We start from the raw sequence: 18,419 nt of genomic DNA, 5'->3' as shown, positions 1-18,419 counted from the left end.
TTCTTTATTCTTATCATACCGGTATGGTTTGTGGCGAACTGGCAGTGAATCTCCGGTGTCGATACTATGGTTAGTAACTTGAGTAAATCCTGGAATATCACTAAATAACGAAAAAAATTCACTTACCACTTGTCGGATTTTTTGTTGCTCTTCCTTAGGCAGGTGGTCAAGGTATAACATTGGTGGTTCTGTTTTCCCTTTTCGAACTGGTTTCATCGTCAGCTTAAGGGACGCTTCGTTAAAATCCAGTGTTGCTTCTGCCTCTGAAAGAAAATCTATCCCTAAGGTGATATATGCTTGCAGATTCTTTTCTATAAAAAACATGATCTTTACTTGTTCGTCCGTGATACGAACGTATAGCGGTAATTTACCTATGCACTTGCACCTTTCTCCCTGCGCAGCTAACACTGTCGTATTATCCGAATTATATATGCGGTATTTCCGAAAATACTTCCTAAAAAAATCTTCTGCCACACAGGAACACTGCGCGACTGTATCCAGGATTGCGGTGGCTGGGATGTTATTCACCAACACTTCAATCTTTGGAAGAGTCAAATTTTTCACCATCACTGTATTTAACTTGAAGGAAGAGGGGTTTTCTTGGCCTTCGGATTTCCGCACCCTCCCGTCAGCAGAAATCCGTTTTAGTTTAAATCTTGTTTTTTCCTTTCCGTGCTTTCCTTCTTTTTCCACTGGCCTTCAGACTTTTTTCCTGGATTACTATTGAACTGTCGGCGTTCGCCGGTTGTTTTTGGATACTCGGGTTTCCTTGCCCACTGATTCGCTTTGCTTCCGTAGCCGTGTTCTTGACTTTGCTGTGGTCTTGGCGCACCAAATTGGTTTCATTGTTCATACTGGCGTCTTCTTTCAATGTCCGCCGTTCTTCTACTTTTAAACTGGATTGCTAGCTCAAATAACTTTTCCTGTGTAGTTGGATTCCTTAATTCAGAGCTTTTAGTTGAAATCTGGTTCCTTCCAGAGATCTGGAAGGAAAACTAGTTTAATGAAATGTTACACAATTAAATGGCAAGTAACATGAATATTTATATTTCTCTTAACATTCTTATTTCATTCATGACTTTATTTAATTATCTCTCCCCGTGCTCTCCGACATGTGTTGTAAAAGAAAACACCAAACACGAATGTGTTTATGTACAGGTGTCTTGAATTCTGCCACTTGCAGTAAGAATGAAAGATTAACTTAAGGTTGCAAAGTAACATAAAGTTTTACTTACCTTTGTGATATTCGGACATTCTTTTTTCTGCCCAGTCCTGGAAGGTAGCGGAGTTTAGCGTTTGGTTTATCTTCCTTCTTGTGCGGGTTCGCCCTTCAGTTCCTTCCTCTAAGAGCTTTCTTTACCTTCCAGTTCGGTCACCCTTGAAGACCTTCTTTTTCGCCTCTGCCTGTGGCCTTTTGGCCGTTTGATGGCAGCTGGTCTTGGCGGAACCGGGACACTTCTCTCTCGTTCCTGCTTGGATCTCGTTGCTGGCTGTTCAAATTTTCCTTGTTCTTGTACTTGGGGAAGTAACCTCGGCAAAATCACTTGAATTATCTCAGGATCGGGACGGTTTCCATACAAGAGTTTGAAGACGTGAATGTTTCTTAAAATAAAGCTTGAGAGACTTTCAATTCGTTTCTGGTATATGCTGAAAAGTTCCGTTTCTAATTTCGCACGATCCCTTTAGACAGGGAAGGCTTTTACTAGGGCAGTCTTGAAATTTTCGTAAGTATAGGTGGGACTTCCTGCTTGACCCAAGAGACTTCTGCCTATACATTTGAACCATTTAAGCGCTTGGCCTCTCAAAGCGCTGGTAGCTAAGGTGACTTTCTGGAACTCATGCACGGGATACATCATGAAGTGGTCCTCCAATTTTTCCAAAAAACTGGTTACCGGTGAGTTTCCATTAAATGTTGCTTCTGGTTTCATCGATGCGCGCATGGTCTGGACGATGTAACCAAATCCTTCCAGGGCGGCGGCTGGCATTTCTGGATTCTGAGCCGCTTCTGCAGGCAGCACAGGTTCTTCTTGAAACTCGGCCATGTTTATTCTTCTTCGTCGGGCGCCACTATCAGGTTCAGTGTTCCTCCTTACTTGCTTGGCGAACATTAAATGACCTGACTCGGAACAGGGAGCTTACTAAAGCTATGTTCAATAAATGTGGGAAGTAGACAAGATACACAGGAAGGGTATACGAAACCCTTTATTTTTCTCTCTTTACAATGATTTCCGGACTTCGGAATACAGAGACCAACCACTTGTGGTCTGAACGTAAGAATATAAAAATATTAACTAAATTCTAACTAAACTAACTTTGGATTAATAAACAAGTGTCTACTTGAAGATTGGCCGTTTGTAGTACAGAGAACTGTTAACACTACGATATGTTTAAAATTATCAAGAGGATTAAACCTCTGGCCTTGAAGGCAACCAGCAACCGAGTAAAACTGCAATGGCAAGCGGCCCGCTCCTAATCACTCCTTCCTCTCTCTTGCTTGGCAAAAAGCCACAACTTAAGTACTTGGCGTTCGCAAGACAAATTTGCATAAATAAGTTAAAGCTTTTAATTCTGGCCGGAAGTAGAAAATAAGAAGTGATAGTAAAGATTTAAAATAAAATAAACGTTAGTAAAACTTAAGATTCTTAGATACTTCCCGCCAGAGTTAATTAGTTTGAAACTGAGGTCTAAAACGACCTTGTTGAAAACTTTTAGCTCTAGAATCTAACGCGAGGGCAATCTTTTACAAACATTTCTCACTAGAAACTAGAAATTTTAAAAAAAATTCGTTTTTACATTATCAATTCCATGGACAATTACTTTCCATCTGTACTGCATCTAAACAGGAGCTTTTAGTTGAAATCTGTTTCCTTCCAGAGATCTGGAAGGAAAACTAGTTTAATGAAATGTTACACAATTAAATGGCAAGTAACATGAATATTTATATTTCTCTTAACATTCTTATTTCATTCATGACTTTATTTAATTATCTCTCCCCGTGCTCTCCGACATGTGTTGTAAAAGAAAACACCAAACACGAATGTGTTTATGTACAGGTGTCTTGAATTCTGCCACTTGCAGTAAGAATGAAAGATTAACTTAAGGTTGCAAAGTAACATAAAGTTTTACTTACCTTTGTGATATTCGGACATTCTTTTTTCTGCCCAGTCCTGGAAGGTAGCGGAGTTTAGCGTTTGGTTTATCTTCCTTCTTGTGCGGGTTCGCCCTTCAGTTCCTTCCTTTAAGAGCTTTCTTTTCCTTCCAGTTCGGTCACCCTTGAAGACCTTCTTTTTCGCCTCTGCCTGTGGCCTTTTGGCCGTTTGATGGCAGCTGGTCTTGGCGGAACCGGGACACTTCTCTCTCGTTCCTGCTTGGATCTCGTTGCTGGCTGTTCAAATTTTCCTTGTTTCTTTGCCTCCGCAGCTGGTGTTCCTTCCGCAATTCGTCGACATTTGCTGCGTAGACTCCTGTCCGATGGGTAGATCTTCCGTTTGGGAGCCGGGTTATAGTTGCCGTTATTTCTCCTGGCTCTCTTTGCATTCGTCGTACTTCTCCCTTCTTCATTCTGAATTACATTAAATGACCTGACTCGGAACAGGGAGCTTACTAAAGCTATGTTCAATAAATGTGGGAAGTAGACAAGATACACAGGAAGGGTATACGAAACCCTTTATTTTTCCCTCTTTACAATGATTTCCGGACTTCGGAATACAGAGACCAACCACTTGTGGTCTGAACGTAAGAATATAAAAATATTAACTAAATTCTAACTAAACTAACTTTGGATTAATAAACAAGTGTCTACTTGAAGATTGGCTGTATGTAGTACAGAGAACTGTTAACACTACGATACGTTTAAAATTATCAAGAGGATTAAACCTCTGGCCTTGAAAGCAACCAGCAACCGAGTAAAACTGCAATGGCAAGCGGCCCGTTCCTAATCACTCCTTCCTCTCTTTTGCTTGGCAAAAAGCCACAACTTAAGTGCTTAGCGTTCGCAAGACAAATTTGCATAAATAAGTTAAAGCTTTTAATTCTGGCCGGAAGTAGAAAATAAGAAGTGATAGTAAAGATTTAAAATAAAAAAACGTTAGTAAAACTTAAGATCCTTACAATCTTGCATACAGAACTGTATTTTACAGGCGTCTTCGCATTGTAGTAGCTGAGATTCTTGTTCCTGTTGCCACTAAATGACCTGCCATGAGCTGAGACATAGTAATGTTATTCCTAGTTCGGGCCGAAAGATCTAAATAACGGTCTCCCGCAGGTGTCCGCCGATAACATCGCGGCAAAAACATCGCGGACGGAAACGTCGCGGAGAAAACAACGCAAAGCGAAAATGTCGTGCTACAAATCATCGTGGGAGAAAACATCGAAAAGAGAAAACATCGCACTTCTAAAACATCGTGGTACAAAATATCGTCGTCGAAAATAAAGCGGTTCAATAACTTCGCAGTTTAAAACATCGTCGTCGAAAATATCGTGGTAAAATATAAAATATATAAAATATCTACAAATCATCGCATGACGATAACATCGCAGACAAGTGGCTTTTTTCAGGCTTTAATAATTGTAAATGGATATGTCCATAATGATTTGTGAGCGCAAGATGGAAAGAAGGATAATTTTTGGTTTCATATTTATTATTAACTAATAAATTTTTTCTTATAAAGTTTTTTTATTTTTTACAGAAGCAATTTTTTTATAGATAAGGTCATGTAGTTACTTGCCTTCTTTTTTCTAATCTTTTTTAGATTGTACTTTTCATGAAAAGTTAGCAGTAAAAACTTTATAAAAAACGATTTGTTACTGGCCTTTGTTAGTTAACTATGCCGGTTTAAAATTCCATTAAGTGCTATAAGTTGCATTAAATTTTTTTAAAGTTTCCTTCTTACTTTATCAACAAAAATTTATTAGTTGATAAAAATATGAAAGTAAAATTATTCTTCTTTCTATCTTGAGCTCACAAATCATTATGGAAATATCGATTTACAGGTATTAAAGCCTGAAAAGCGTGTCTGCTATGTTATCGTCATGCGATAGATACTTTATTTTTTACCACGATATTTTCGACGACGATGTTTTTAAACTGAGAAGTTTTTGAATCGCTTTATTTTCGACGAGGATATTTTGTATTACGATGTTTTAGAAGTACGATGCTTCCTGTTTGCGATGTTTTCTCCCACGATGTTTTGTAGCACGACGTTTTCGCCTTGCGTTGTTTTCTCCGCGACATTTTCGTCCGCGTTGTTTTTGCCGCGATGTTTTCGGCTGTAACCCTCCCGTAGGTGTTGTAACTCTAGGTTTGCCTGAATATGTCTTCTAGAGACAGAATCCTCAGATTCAAACTGATTCCATAGTCGGTGGACCACACTACGAGACACATTGAGACGGCTAGTAGCATTGTGACATCCCCATTTCAATCCACTCGATCGCTCAATCAACGAATCGGACAAAGGACTTCTCCTAGACTCTCCTGGATATTGGTCACGAAACTGTAATAACAACTGAATATCATCACTCATGTACAAAAATTACAGTTTTTGCATTTTTTTCCAACTCCTATATAAGTATTCATTTCTATAAAATAAAAATTATAGCTATTGTTTTTGCATAGATTTTCTTAAACGTAGTTACTGTCATGCATATGAACTGTGAATTTAAACGTTACTGACATTTTTGTAATGGTGAGCTTTGAAAAACATGCTGTTCCTTAACTTTTGGAGGACAGTGTATATACATAATTTACTTATTTTAATTATGTACAAATATACTCTATATAAATATCAGCTAGCGATATTAAGATTTAAAATTTGTTTTGCAGGTATACTTGAAAGCTCTTTAAAAATCTTTTTGTAAATCCATTTCTGAAAGAAACCTTACCTTGTCGCTACCAGAAAGCAAAGGTAACAGCTTTATTTATAGCTCCTTTTGGTAGTTTTCCATCCATAAGTGTTCCTGTCTTCCTACAATCATTTAAAAACGTAGAATTGAGTATGATGTCGTATCAGTTTTGGGTTTTTATATTTAATATGGCAAATAATGTTCAAATACTTGTATTAGGACCTTGTTTGAAACCATGCAATAATGTTTTGACGTAGCAAAAATTATTAGGTAATAACCGAGATTCTATTTTTATTTAAATATTTCAATTAATCATCATTATTTGACCACAATTTCCAAATATCTGCTTATTCACGGTTTATAATAAAACGTTATTTATATTTAATTTCAGCAATCTTGTGAGAGACATTAGTGGAGAGATCCCGTTTTTCCATATACATCTGCTCATATAGAACACTCAAAGTGGAATATTTTCAATAGTCTTTTAAGCCAATCTGAGAACTAGACGGAAGCAGAATGAAGACACTCCGTGGTTTATTGGATCTCATGATTTTGCTTATTGTTTTACAGGTAGAATATTTTACCTAATAAGGTCTCTTTATGGTAAAGCAAATTTGGTTTGCTTTCCTTATTTGTACGAGTATTTAAATAAAATTAGATATGTTAAATTTTCAGATAGTTAAATCGAAGCTTGAATTCCAAATTAGCATTTAGCATTATTTTAATTTATAAAAATGCCCATCTTATCGCTGAAATATTACTTCCTTTCCCTTTCAACCCTAAATAAAGAATGTGCTTTGTAAAAATATTTACAACTCAGAAAAAATTTTAAAAGTACGAACAGCTAATAAAAGTATTATTCAATAAAATGCTACTTTGTATCAAATGGAATTATTAATTTTTCAGTTAAAGGCTTAACAGATTCGAGTAAAATTATTGATGTCCCAGTTTGAAATAAACAGATAGATTTGCAGCGGCAGCCAAACAGGCGATACGGACTTAAAAACTGTACAGAAAAGCGCCAATTGGCGAAACAGTAAACCCGTTTGGCAAACCTACAGGCTGACGGAGAGAGAAGAATTTTCCCCGGCAGTCAAGTGGAACTACTTCAACAAATGTGTGCGTCTCTGTTTCGCCGAGATATGTGAACTTGTGTACTCGCATCTGTACTGTGCTCTGAATTTCTTAAGCCGTTATAATGTACCCGGCAACTGTTACTTTTCTTTATTAAATTTGATTATTAATTGTAACATGTCTATCTTAACTAAGATTTCGGCTTTCCTAGTTAATGTTAAAGATATTTTCGTATGCACGTGTTACTCACACGTACATCATTGGTGACCCTGTCCCTCGCTCCTTCTATTTCGATCCCTAATGACTATCTGTCTCAATCTTTGTTAAAAAACTAAAAATATGCCTTATTTTGATGCCAATGCTCTTCCTTATGACTGATAAAGGCTCCACCCTATTTATTTCCTCCTCATTTTATCGTACGGATTACACGTGGTTTATCACACTTAAGGAGGATTTACAGGTATGTGGCCAAATTTTTTTAATTATCTGTGATTGGTCTTAATTATGTTTTTGTGATATGTTTTGCTCTAAAATTATAGTTTTAATTTAATTATTGATTGTTTAAAATCGATCTTTGGGTAATATTTGTGCTCACACTTTTATTGAGATATTGAATGTCTTCATTATTTTATTCTAAATTGATACTGTTTTGATAAGGTATAGTGCAAAACATTAAGTTTACGATTTACGATATATTTATAATTGGTAACCATGCCAGGATCGGAAGGCCAAACCAACGAGGAATCGAATATGGCGGTTCAGGAGCCACAAATCTCACACGTGGCAGTTAAAATTCCCCCTTTATGGAAAAAGAATGTTAAACTTTGGTTTATTCAAGTTGAAAGTAACTTTGCTTTAGCGAAGATTAGTAGCGATAGTACAAAATACAACCACGTGGTTTCTTCGATAGACCCTGAAACTCTTTCCGCAGTATCAGATATTTTATTTAATCCCCCAGCGACGGCTAAATATGATGCCCTTAAAGCTAGGTTAATAGTAGAATTCTCAGATTCGGAAATGAGCAAATACGCAGACTTATTTCTGAATTGCGTTTAGGGGACGACAAACCATCTCACTTATTGAGAAAAATGAGAGAATTAGGTGGAAACTGTATAACTGACGAATTTTTAAAATCATTATGGCTGCAAAGGTTACCTTCCGAGGTGCATGCCATTTTATCAATAAGTTCGGAATCCTTAGACAATTTAGCAAAAATGGCTGATAAGATAGCTGAAGTGCGCACGCCAACGAACAACAGCGTGTTCGCGGTCCAGGCAGCTTCGGCGAGTTCCCCCAGAAACCCTAACGATTCTGGTGCCCCTCTCGAGGAGCTTAAGGCCTTAAGGAGTGAAATCTCTGCCCTAAGTAAACAAGTCGAGCGACTCTCCCGCGGAAAAACGAGGAATAATTTCCCCCGGGATCAACATAACAAAGCACGTAGTTTTTCGCGTGGGCATTCCCGAGAGCGTGTGAACAATTATTGTTATTTTCATTCGCGATTCGGTAATAATGTACGAAAATGTCGAGCACCTTGTTCCTTTTCTCAGAACAATACGGCCCAGGAAAACTAGTAGTAGCGGCTGTCGATCGAAATTCATCGGCAGTCGCGCATTCATGTCGTTTACATGTTTACGATAACAGATTAAATTTAAACTTTTTGATTGGTTCGGGCTCGGATGTTTCATGTGTGACACCGACTTCTAAGTTTAAGAAAATGCATCCTGATTCGCTTCAATTATTTGCCGCGAATAATTCCAGAATTTCTACGTATGGAACAAAATTGTTAACTGTGAATTTAGGACTTAGACGAAACTTTTCTTGGAAGTTTTTAATCGCCGATGTACCAGTGCCTATAATAGGAGCCGACTTTTTAAGGCATTTTGATCTTTTAATCGATTTAAAACGAGGTAGGCTTATCGATAATACTACGAAATTAACTCGTATTGGTTCTCTTTCCGATTCTAAAAATTATTTTTCGGTAAAGTTAATATCTGGTGATTCACCATATCACAGAATCTTGAAACACTTTCCGGAAGTACTCAAGTTAAAATCCGATTCGGGTAGAGTAAAGCATAGTACGGTTCATTACATCGAAACAAACGGTCCTCCTGTGCACAGTAAACCGCGTAGGTTAAGCCCTAAGTTATACGAAGCAGTAAAAAAAGAATTTCAATTTATGATAGATCAAGGTATTTGTAGACCATCAAAATCAGCATGGTCATCACCTCTTCATGTAGTTTCTAAAAGTTCGGGCGACATACGGCCAGTAGGAGACTACCGAAAACTAAACGCGTGCACCGAAGCCGACAGATACCCTATCCCGCATTTACAAGACTTTAATAATACGCTTAGCGGAAAGACAATTTTTTCAAAAATTGATATCGTTCGTTGCATATCATACTATACCAGTCCATCCGGATCATATACCGAAAACTGCAGTTTGTACCCCATTTGGTCTTTTCGAATTTCCGTTTTTAAATTTCGGACTGTGCGGAGCAGCTCAAACCTTTCAAAGGTTTATGAACGAAATTCTTGGAGATCTAAAATTCGCCTACGTCTACTTAGATGATATTTTGATATTTAGTGATACGGAAGATGAGCATAAATCTCACCTACGTACTGTTTTTGAAAGATTAACTTCATATGGATTGACAATTAACGCTTCGAAATGTGTTTTCGGCGTTCCGGAAATATCTTCTTTAGGCCATATAATCAATAAAGATGGTACCAAGCCTCTGACGAACAAAGTGGAACCGATACTTAACTACCCACTTCCTAAAACGGTAAAAGATTTGCAGAGATTTTTTAGGATTTTTAAATTTTTACCGTCGATTTTTACCCAACGTAGCCCAGAATCAAATATATTTAACTTCGTATTTAAAAGGGGCTAAGAAAAATGATAAGACAATCCTGAATTTCTCTGAGGAAGCGCGGAGTGAATTTCAAAAGTGCAAACAGCTAATCGCTAATGCTGTTCTTTTGGCACACCCGAAGAAAGATGCCCAGTTGGTTTTACAGGTTGATGCGTCAGACTTCGCGATCGGTGGAACGCTATCACAAATAGTTGATAGAAATTTACAGCCTCTCGCATTTTTCTCACGAAAGCTTTCGCAGGCGGAAAGGAACTATAGTGCGTATGATCGAGAGCTATTGGCAGCTTATGCGGCTATTAGGCATTTTAAGCATATGTTGGAAGCACGGAACTTTTCTTTAATCACCAATCACAAACCGCTCACGTATGCATTCCGACAGCGTTTGGATAAGTGTTCACCTCGTCAGGCTAGGCAGTTAGACTTTATCTCACAATTCACCACTGAAATTCGCCATATAAAAGGTTCGGAGAATATCGCTGCCGACGTACTTTCGCGTATAGAAGCAATAAGCATGCCTAACCCTATCGACTATGAGGAAATCGCTAAAATGCAAGAAATCGACCCAGAATTACAAACATTGCTTAAAGAGTCAAAAGTTCTACATCTCAAAAAAGTTACCTTACCGAATTGTAGCTTACCGATATATTGCGATGTGTCAACAGGTAACGCCCGTCCTTACATTCCTCCGGCATTCCGTGAGAAAGTTTTTGCCACCTTGCACAATTTGTCTCACCCCGGCATTCGCGCATCAACAAAGTTAGTATGTTCACGGTTTGTTTGGTCTTCCATCCGCAAAGATTGCGCGAAATGGGCACGGCAGTGCATTCCGTGCCAGAAAGCAAAAGTAAGCAGGCATACTAGAACCCCGTTAATGAAGTTTCCAGACCAATCACAGAGGTTTGATCACGTCCACCTTGACCTTGTTGGTCCCCTACCTCCTTCTCAAAATAATTATTGCTGTCTAACTATGATAGATAGATTTACTAGATGGCCCGAAGCAGTACCCATACCAGACATAACAGCACGCACAGTAGCACAGGCTTTCTATGACCACTGAATTACTCGATTTGGTTGTCCGACTGTTATTACTACCGACCAAGGGCGACAGTTTGAAAGCGGCTTATTTCGAGTCCTTTCCCAATTATTGGGAATCAAGAGGATCAGGACGTCTCCGTACCACCCACAGGCGAATGGACTGATCGAGGAATTCCACCGTCCTTTGAAAGCTGCCTTAAAAGCGCACGATACCAGTGACTGGGTGGCTGCCCTTCCAACGCTGCTGATAGGTTTCCGCGCCGCTCTCAAAGAGGACATAGGAGCAACCACTTCTGAACTGGTGTATGGAAAGACTATCCGTCTCCCAGGAAAATTTTTCAATCCGACACCTCCGGATGCGTCCCCCAAACAGTTTGTGGAGGATTTAAAATCTCACTTTGCCAGTGTCCGCCCGACCACGACTTCTAGCCACGGCCAGCGAACATGTTTCATTCATCCACGCCTTCACAAGTCCACATATGTGTTTGTTCGGCACGACGGAGTTAGAAAACCACTTCAAACTCCTTATGATGGACCATTTAAGGTGCTAGAAAGACGAGATAAAACGTTTGATCTCGAAATAAAAGGGACTAAGCAAACGATCTCCATAGATAGACTGAAACCCGCTTTTGTAACCATGGACTCTTCTCAAGTTGCTTCCAAGAGTGTGAAAAAAACTTCGGACATTTGTATCACCCGTTCTGGACGATTAATCCGACCCCCGCATCGGTATGTCACATTTCGTTGACACTGCTGAGGGAGTATGCAGCGGCAGCGCCAAACAGGCGATACGGACTTAAAAACTTTACAGAAAAGCGCCAATTGGCGAAACAGTAAACCCGTTTGGCAAACCTACAGGCTGACGGAGAGAGAAGAATTTTCCCCGGCAGTCAAGTGGAACTACTTCAACAAATGTGTGCGTCTCTGTTTCGCCGAGATATGTGAACTTGTGTACTCGCATCTGTACTGTGCTCTGAATTTCTTAAGCCGTTATAATGTACCCGGCAACTGTTACTTTTCTTTATTAAATTTGATTATTAATTGTAACATGTCTATCTTAACTAAGATTTCGGCTTTCCTAGTTAATGTTAGGGATATTTTCGTATGCACGTGTTACTCACACGTACATCAGATTTTATGAATATAGCGTGTTCTTGATTCTAATCTCATTAAACGTAGCAAGAAATGAACTGACATTTAAAAAATTAAAAAAGCGTTGTTTGATTATTTGTTAGGATTTCTGCTGTGATTGTCTATATTTCTGCTTGAAAATGTTATAAGAAAGGCTGCACAAGTATATCCCAAAGACTGATTGAAATGTTTAAAGACTGCTTTTAATTTGTCTTTCCCTATGCTATATATGTCAATTCTGTTTCATGCTTTGTCATCGACGGAGCTGAAACTTAAGTTAAAAAGAGCTACCGCCTTAGGTATTTATTTGATCATCTAGTGCTTGATCTATGCACTTAGGGCATTTTCTCCTAACGAATAAGGAAAAAAACATATGCATAACTGAATTTTGTGTTAAAAAGCGGTAAATAAACACTTGAAATGTTATGGCACATATATGCGGTGGAAACAACCAAATACTTCTGCATTTTCGATGTGAATCGTGAATATTATGTAGTCGTCTTGAAAACCAATTTTGAAGAGCTACGAAATGCTCACGAAAAAATTGCTTTCGCTTGAAGAATAAAATATTGCCACTATGTCATTAATATAGTCCGTTACTTTAAAACAGGCACTTCAGGCTGAAGCATCTCTTCTCTCCCTTGCCATCATAACATGTCTCCTCATCACCGCACAGAGGGAAGTAGGGAATTTTAACGAATTAGAGAATTAGACCTTTTTCGATCACTACTAAAGTGCCTTTCATATAGCCTTAATTTAGCGCCATGTACGTAATTTCTGAACATTTTTAGCTCGCCAATTGATTTCTGAAAAGACAACTTCGTGTAAGTGGGTTCCATTTATAAGAAGAAAGTGTCATTTGATTATGACCCAAAGTGTTGGTGCTTATCAATCAAAATTTAACTTTCATTTCAGGACACCAGGAGTCTACCCTTAAGAATACAGACAGAGTCATGCTGAACTAAGTTTCTGTGTAAAGCTATTGCAAGGCTTAGTGGTAAAACAAAGGCACGTGTGTAGAACACTTGGACTGTGCAATTAGTAATCAGAACTATAAGTAAACAATATAAGAATAATCATTTATATACTGCAGTCTAAAACGTATACTATATGCACTTATGTACTTCATCCTTTAATGCAACAGACTTGTGAGACATCGATTACTAATAATGCAATCCAGGTCATCTACTCTACCATTGTATCTTAAAGTAGTAAAATGTTGCCATTATATTATCATCAATTGAAGGCCAAATGCATGAATTAAAGCTAAATATCAGATCACAGATGTGAGGAATGCAACACTCATCTCGCTCTCACTTAAATATTAAACTTTAATATTCTACATTCAAATTAAACTCAGCTCTGAATCTTAAATTACATGCATTAAAGGATATAAACCTTAAATTTCCGATTTCTGAGTTTTCCTGAACACAGAAATGCATTATTTTGTAATAGCCGAGTTAATTAAACAGTTAGACTATAGTATAACGCAATCGGAATCTAATCATTTAATAAATATAACAGCAGAAATATTCCCAGGAACTCTCCAATCCTTTTAAAAGTCCTTTCAAAGATTCAGTGGAATATAAGTAGGTTCCATGAATAGAATATTTGCTTCTAAGATCGGAAAGGACAAAAGTTGGATTTCTTTTTGTAGTAAAATTTTATCAGTGGAATTTTTAAACCGATACAAATTCTTAAAATGTTTAGATAAATGATTAATTAAAAATGTGTGATTCTTATTTTTATTTCAGGTGGTGTGGAGTAAATCTTGCAGGAAAAATGGCAACTGTCTTGATGAACAAGAATGTTGCCTGAAACTGAATGGGAAAATGCAATGTCGAAATTTAATAGAGCCTGGTAAGATATATAATCGGAATTCATGAACAAATATATAGTGCGGAAATTTATTCGTTGCAATTTTGACTTAAACGTAGAATAAATATGTAGTATAAAATGAACATATCCTTGTCATTTTGATTATTTCCATTTTATTATGACAGCAGTTAGCGAATAAAGTTTGTTAGTTTTCAATAGCTGCATAAGTCAAATCGTCAACAGCAAACAGTCGCGGGGTATTTTGCATCGAGATTTCTATGCAGGGAAATGGGACTATTCACCGCCGCCGTTTCGATGTCGCCGCTATGCCATTTCGCCTTCGAGCCGATTCGTCATCAATACGTATTTTTCTTTATGTTCCCATATTATATCTATTTTGTTTACATACGAGTATTATATACCTCTGTCTTAAATTTTGAAAGAAAAAAGCTTTTGCTTTTAAACACGGCTTCTAGAATAATAAAAATATACTAAAATAATAAATTTCTTAATGATATAAATTCAAATCAGAAACTAAAAGCATTCAAAATTAAGATATAAAATATAATTACAAATATAATATATAGTAATGAAATAAGGTATAATAGTGAAATTGAGCATAATATAATGTAACATTCATAATAAAAAAGGAAAGTATTTTGAGATTTTAAAAGAAATCAACCAAATTTTAAGATAAAATTTAAGGAGTATTGTCTTCATGTTATTAAAAATATTGAATATTATTTTAAATTTTATATTAACATTCGATTTCTTGCAGGTATTTTAAAAACAATCGCTTGCGAAAATTTGCTCTATAACCAAAGTTATTATAAAATATGTTTCTAAACTTTTGCCTTAAAGAATCAGATGGTTTGTTAACATTTATATTTCTGCAAATTCCTCGTCTTGAAGCCCACCAGCGGCCGAGCGGTAAAGTCGTTGAACACTGGTAGTTCGGTCCGAGGTTCGAATCCCGCGAACGGGCTGGCTGCATGGGTGTTTTTGCGGTTTTCCACATGTGTAACGTGTATACGAGCCAGTTTCCCTTAGAAAGTCCTCCACGAAGGCATCCCTCCCCTTAGGCAGATAGCCCTAGAGTGCTTTGCCATAATTAAATGCACCTCATCTTGAAACCTTTTGAATAATATATAAAACGCTTTTATATACAATTTTATTCAAATGTATTGTTATACATAACATAAGATTCAACTTATTAGCATATCTATCTATATATTTATTAATTTTAAGTAAGTAATGTGCTAACGAGATTCCCAAGAAAATTCATTTTGGGTCCCACCCGGCAGGTGACAGGTGACGGAGGACGGCGACGCCTGGTGTTTAACGGAGGTAAACAGGCATATGTCCCACGCCCTCCCCTATATAGATACAAGAACTCCCTGGGGTCCCACAAGGGCGCACCGAGAGTTACTGAGCCTTCATGAAAATCTTTACATGGCCATACAGGGGCTATTCCAGTTTTGACATTGGTTCTGTACAGATTCTTATGTTAATGGTTGACCTGGGTGTTCATAGGCCATAATGCATACATGAAACATAACATTACATACATGATATATGACATGACATTAAACTTATACATAATACTTGCATGAATTAGTACATACATACTTTACACTTCACATGACATTAGACTACACATACATAATGCATGACATTAATCTACACTTATTAGAGTTATAACCTGACTGTATTGCGTTAATTGTATTGCGAACTTGCTAAGTTACTTTATAACTGGATTACTTATAGTTTACATTATTGCTATTACTTCTTAACTGACATTATGCTATATAACAAGATAGGCACACAAACTTTGCCTTATAATCATATATGCGTTACTTAAAATAATACACATGGGGCACGCGTTACACGCGCTAATGACTACATTACCGATTACGTTATGTTAAAAGTACACATAGTACGACGTATTACACTCATTGATTAAATTACTTACATTACACTATTACTTACATTACTTACATTACACAGTTACTTATACACTTACATATTTACAATTTTAGACATAACACCTGCTAAGTTACAATAGAGACATAGAATTATTGCGCTGTGTATGCTATTATTCCTATGTTGGTTGGCAGACATCCTGCCCTAGGGCGCTCAGCTGCTGTATAATTTTACATATATTTCTTATCGCAGGTGCGTGTTTGATGATGAACCTCTTGTAATGTACTATATCCGTAGTGGGATATGGTAGGTGATGGCTCGTCGTGAGGCTACAGTTGAACACGTAGTGGTCGGGGGAGCCAATTTCCACACACACACACGCTTCTGTCATGGAGATAGCACGCTTATAAAAGAAGGTGGAAAAAGGGCCATGCCCCGTGATATAGTTTACTAAAGGGGGTATGGCCTGTAAGCGTTCTTTATCTATTACAGGGTAGAATTCGAAAGTCCTTCTGCCGGTATCTCCATTCTCCCATTCGTGTTGCCATTGTTTATTCCCTATGTCTCTTAGTTGTCTTTTTAAAAATGACGGCGGGATTAGTGCTGAAACAGCCTGTGCATTATTGTTGATTGCTACCTCATTGGCCAGTTGATCTGCCATCTCATTGCCTGCGATCCCAGAGTGGCCTCTTACCCATTTTAGCTTGATGTTAGATTGCTGGTTGCTATGCAATGTCTGTTGGATTTGCAGGATTATGGGAGATGTGTGATGATGATTCTTTAATGCCTGCAGCACTGACATGCTGTCTGTGCAGATTTCTGTTCGTGCAAGTTGTATGTCATGTGCGTACTGTATTGCCGCTTCAATTGCTATGGCCTCCGCCTGGAAGATACTATTGTGAGCTGCAAGATGACCTTTCCATTGACTGTGAAGTGTACCATGCTCATAATAAGCATAAGCACAACCCACTCCGTTATCATGTTTGGAGCCATCTGTGTAGAATTGCGAGGTGACTGGTACATCCTCTATTCGCGGCTTAGATCTCTTTGCTATTTTGACGTGTATGCCCGAGTTTTTATGTGCTGGGTGCACGTGCTGTGTGCTGCCTGGTGTTTCGTACTGCAGCGTGCTGAAGACTGTGGTGCCGAGTGCAGCATTCTCCTTTAATCTTATTACCCGCTCATATATTGCTTCTAACTTCGCCCTGATGTGAAGGGGTGTGAGCCCGGTAAGCACAAGTGCTGCATTTGTCGCGGTTGTTCTATATGCCTTGCTAATGTTGAGAGCAAAAGGTCTTTGTATTGTTGACAGGGCTTTTATTTTACGGCTGCCCATTGGTAGTGCCCAAATAGCTGAGGCATAGAGTACAATCCTTTCTGCAACCGTCAAGTAGAGCAGTTTTTGAATGTAAGGGTTCTGCCCCCAGTTTTGTCCCCGAAACTGCCTGGCTTTCTTTGCAATGTTGGCTGTTCTGACTTTGACTTCTTGTAGATGTGGTAGCCAGGCCAAGCCTTGGTCCCACGTGACTCCAAGGTATTTCAACGTTTTGGTCATTTTCAAGTTTCTGCCCATTAGCTTAATACAAGGTCGTCTCGTGGGGTTTGTACCTGGACGCGGTATGACCATGGCCGTAGATTTCTGGGCTGAGATAACGAGTTTCAGCTTTTGGCACGTGTCGGACCCGGAAAAGAGGCATTGAAATTGGTGCACAAACTGACTTAATTCGGTATTCTATACGAGTTTTGAATATAAACAAATGGCCGCCTCGTTAGGCGCATAAAAACTGCCTCGCATAAAAAACCTTAACCGGAGCATAAGAATAACATAATTCAATCACTTTTAAAGCAAAAAATGCTTCACTTACCATCATATAAAAGGTCCGGGGGCGCAGTGGCTAGCGCATTGCGCAGCACAGCCACAGGTCCGGAGTTCGATTCCAGAACTGGGCAAGGTTCACTCAGCCTTTCATCCCTTGATTTCCATCACTTGGGTGGATAAAATGAGTGCCAAGTCCGCTTGGTGACTAAATACTTTGGGTCCTGCGACAAGCTGACCACTTGTTCAGGGCATATGCTTACGCACCCCGAGGCCCACGGTCAAGAAAGCAGATTTTTGGGCATGGTCCATTAGGGCTGTTGCGCCACTGCGTTTAGTTTTTTTTAACCATCATATAAGGAAACGAAAACTGAGCTCACCGACGCGGGTAACAGAATGGCAATATATATATATATATATATATATGTCTGTATATACACTAAGGAACCAAAACATAATGAACATCCCCACATTTTTCAATGGACTTGTCTAAATGACGTGGAGGGCATATGATTGAAAGGCAATAATATTTAGTTGCTATTGGACAAGGTAAAGAATCATTCTTGCACTTACGAGTGAAGGTATAGGCTGCTGATCTAAGAGAACTTGAATCAGTTGCATCTCTACATGGCAGGCCGGAAGACTCGGAACGAGTATCTCCGAAATTGCACAACAGATAGTTTGTTCACGATCTGCCGTTGTCAGTATTTATTCAAAGTGGCTTCGCTGACAATGTTTATGCAAAGTTGCTCAACTCAGTACAGCAAAATCGGCTCCAGACAATGGCTCAGCTGGCAGTCCAGTACAATTCATGTCCAAATACAAATGTTTAGAAACACAAAGATCGGCGGACACTTTTGGATACAGCACTCCGCAGCAGACGTCCTACTTGTGTGCCTCTGTTGACT

General features: G+C 38.4%; 1 long non-coding RNA gene across 2 annotated transcripts in view; it reads left to right on the top strand.

Moving 5' to 3' along the window:
* Positions 1–18,419, top strand: part of LOC146996835 (uncharacterized) — a 107,688-nt gene that overhangs the window by 81,382 nt on the left and 7,887 nt on the right. The window contains exons 1-3 of one of the 2 annotated variants that reach the window (XR_015041717.1): positions 5,797–5,903; positions 6,233–6,411; positions 13,709–13,814. This is a non-coding gene — a long non-coding RNA (uncharacterized LOC146996835). Of the gene's footprint in view, positions 1–5,796; positions 5,904–6,232; positions 6,412–13,708; positions 13,815–18,419 lie in introns of those variants that run through there. The other variant, XR_015041716.1, reaches the window with a different exon arrangement.

Source organism: Stegodyphus dumicola, chromosome 6, assembly GCF_044657685.1.
Source record: "Stegodyphus dumicola isolate Sdum_Otavi_A_Nest chromosome 6, ASM4465768v1".
Taxonomy (NCBI): domain Eukaryota; kingdom Metazoa; phylum Arthropoda; class Arachnida; order Araneae; family Eresidae; genus Stegodyphus; species Stegodyphus dumicola.
Note: the sequence above shows the minus strand (reverse complement) of the source record. Positions and strands in the feature narration are given on the sequence as shown.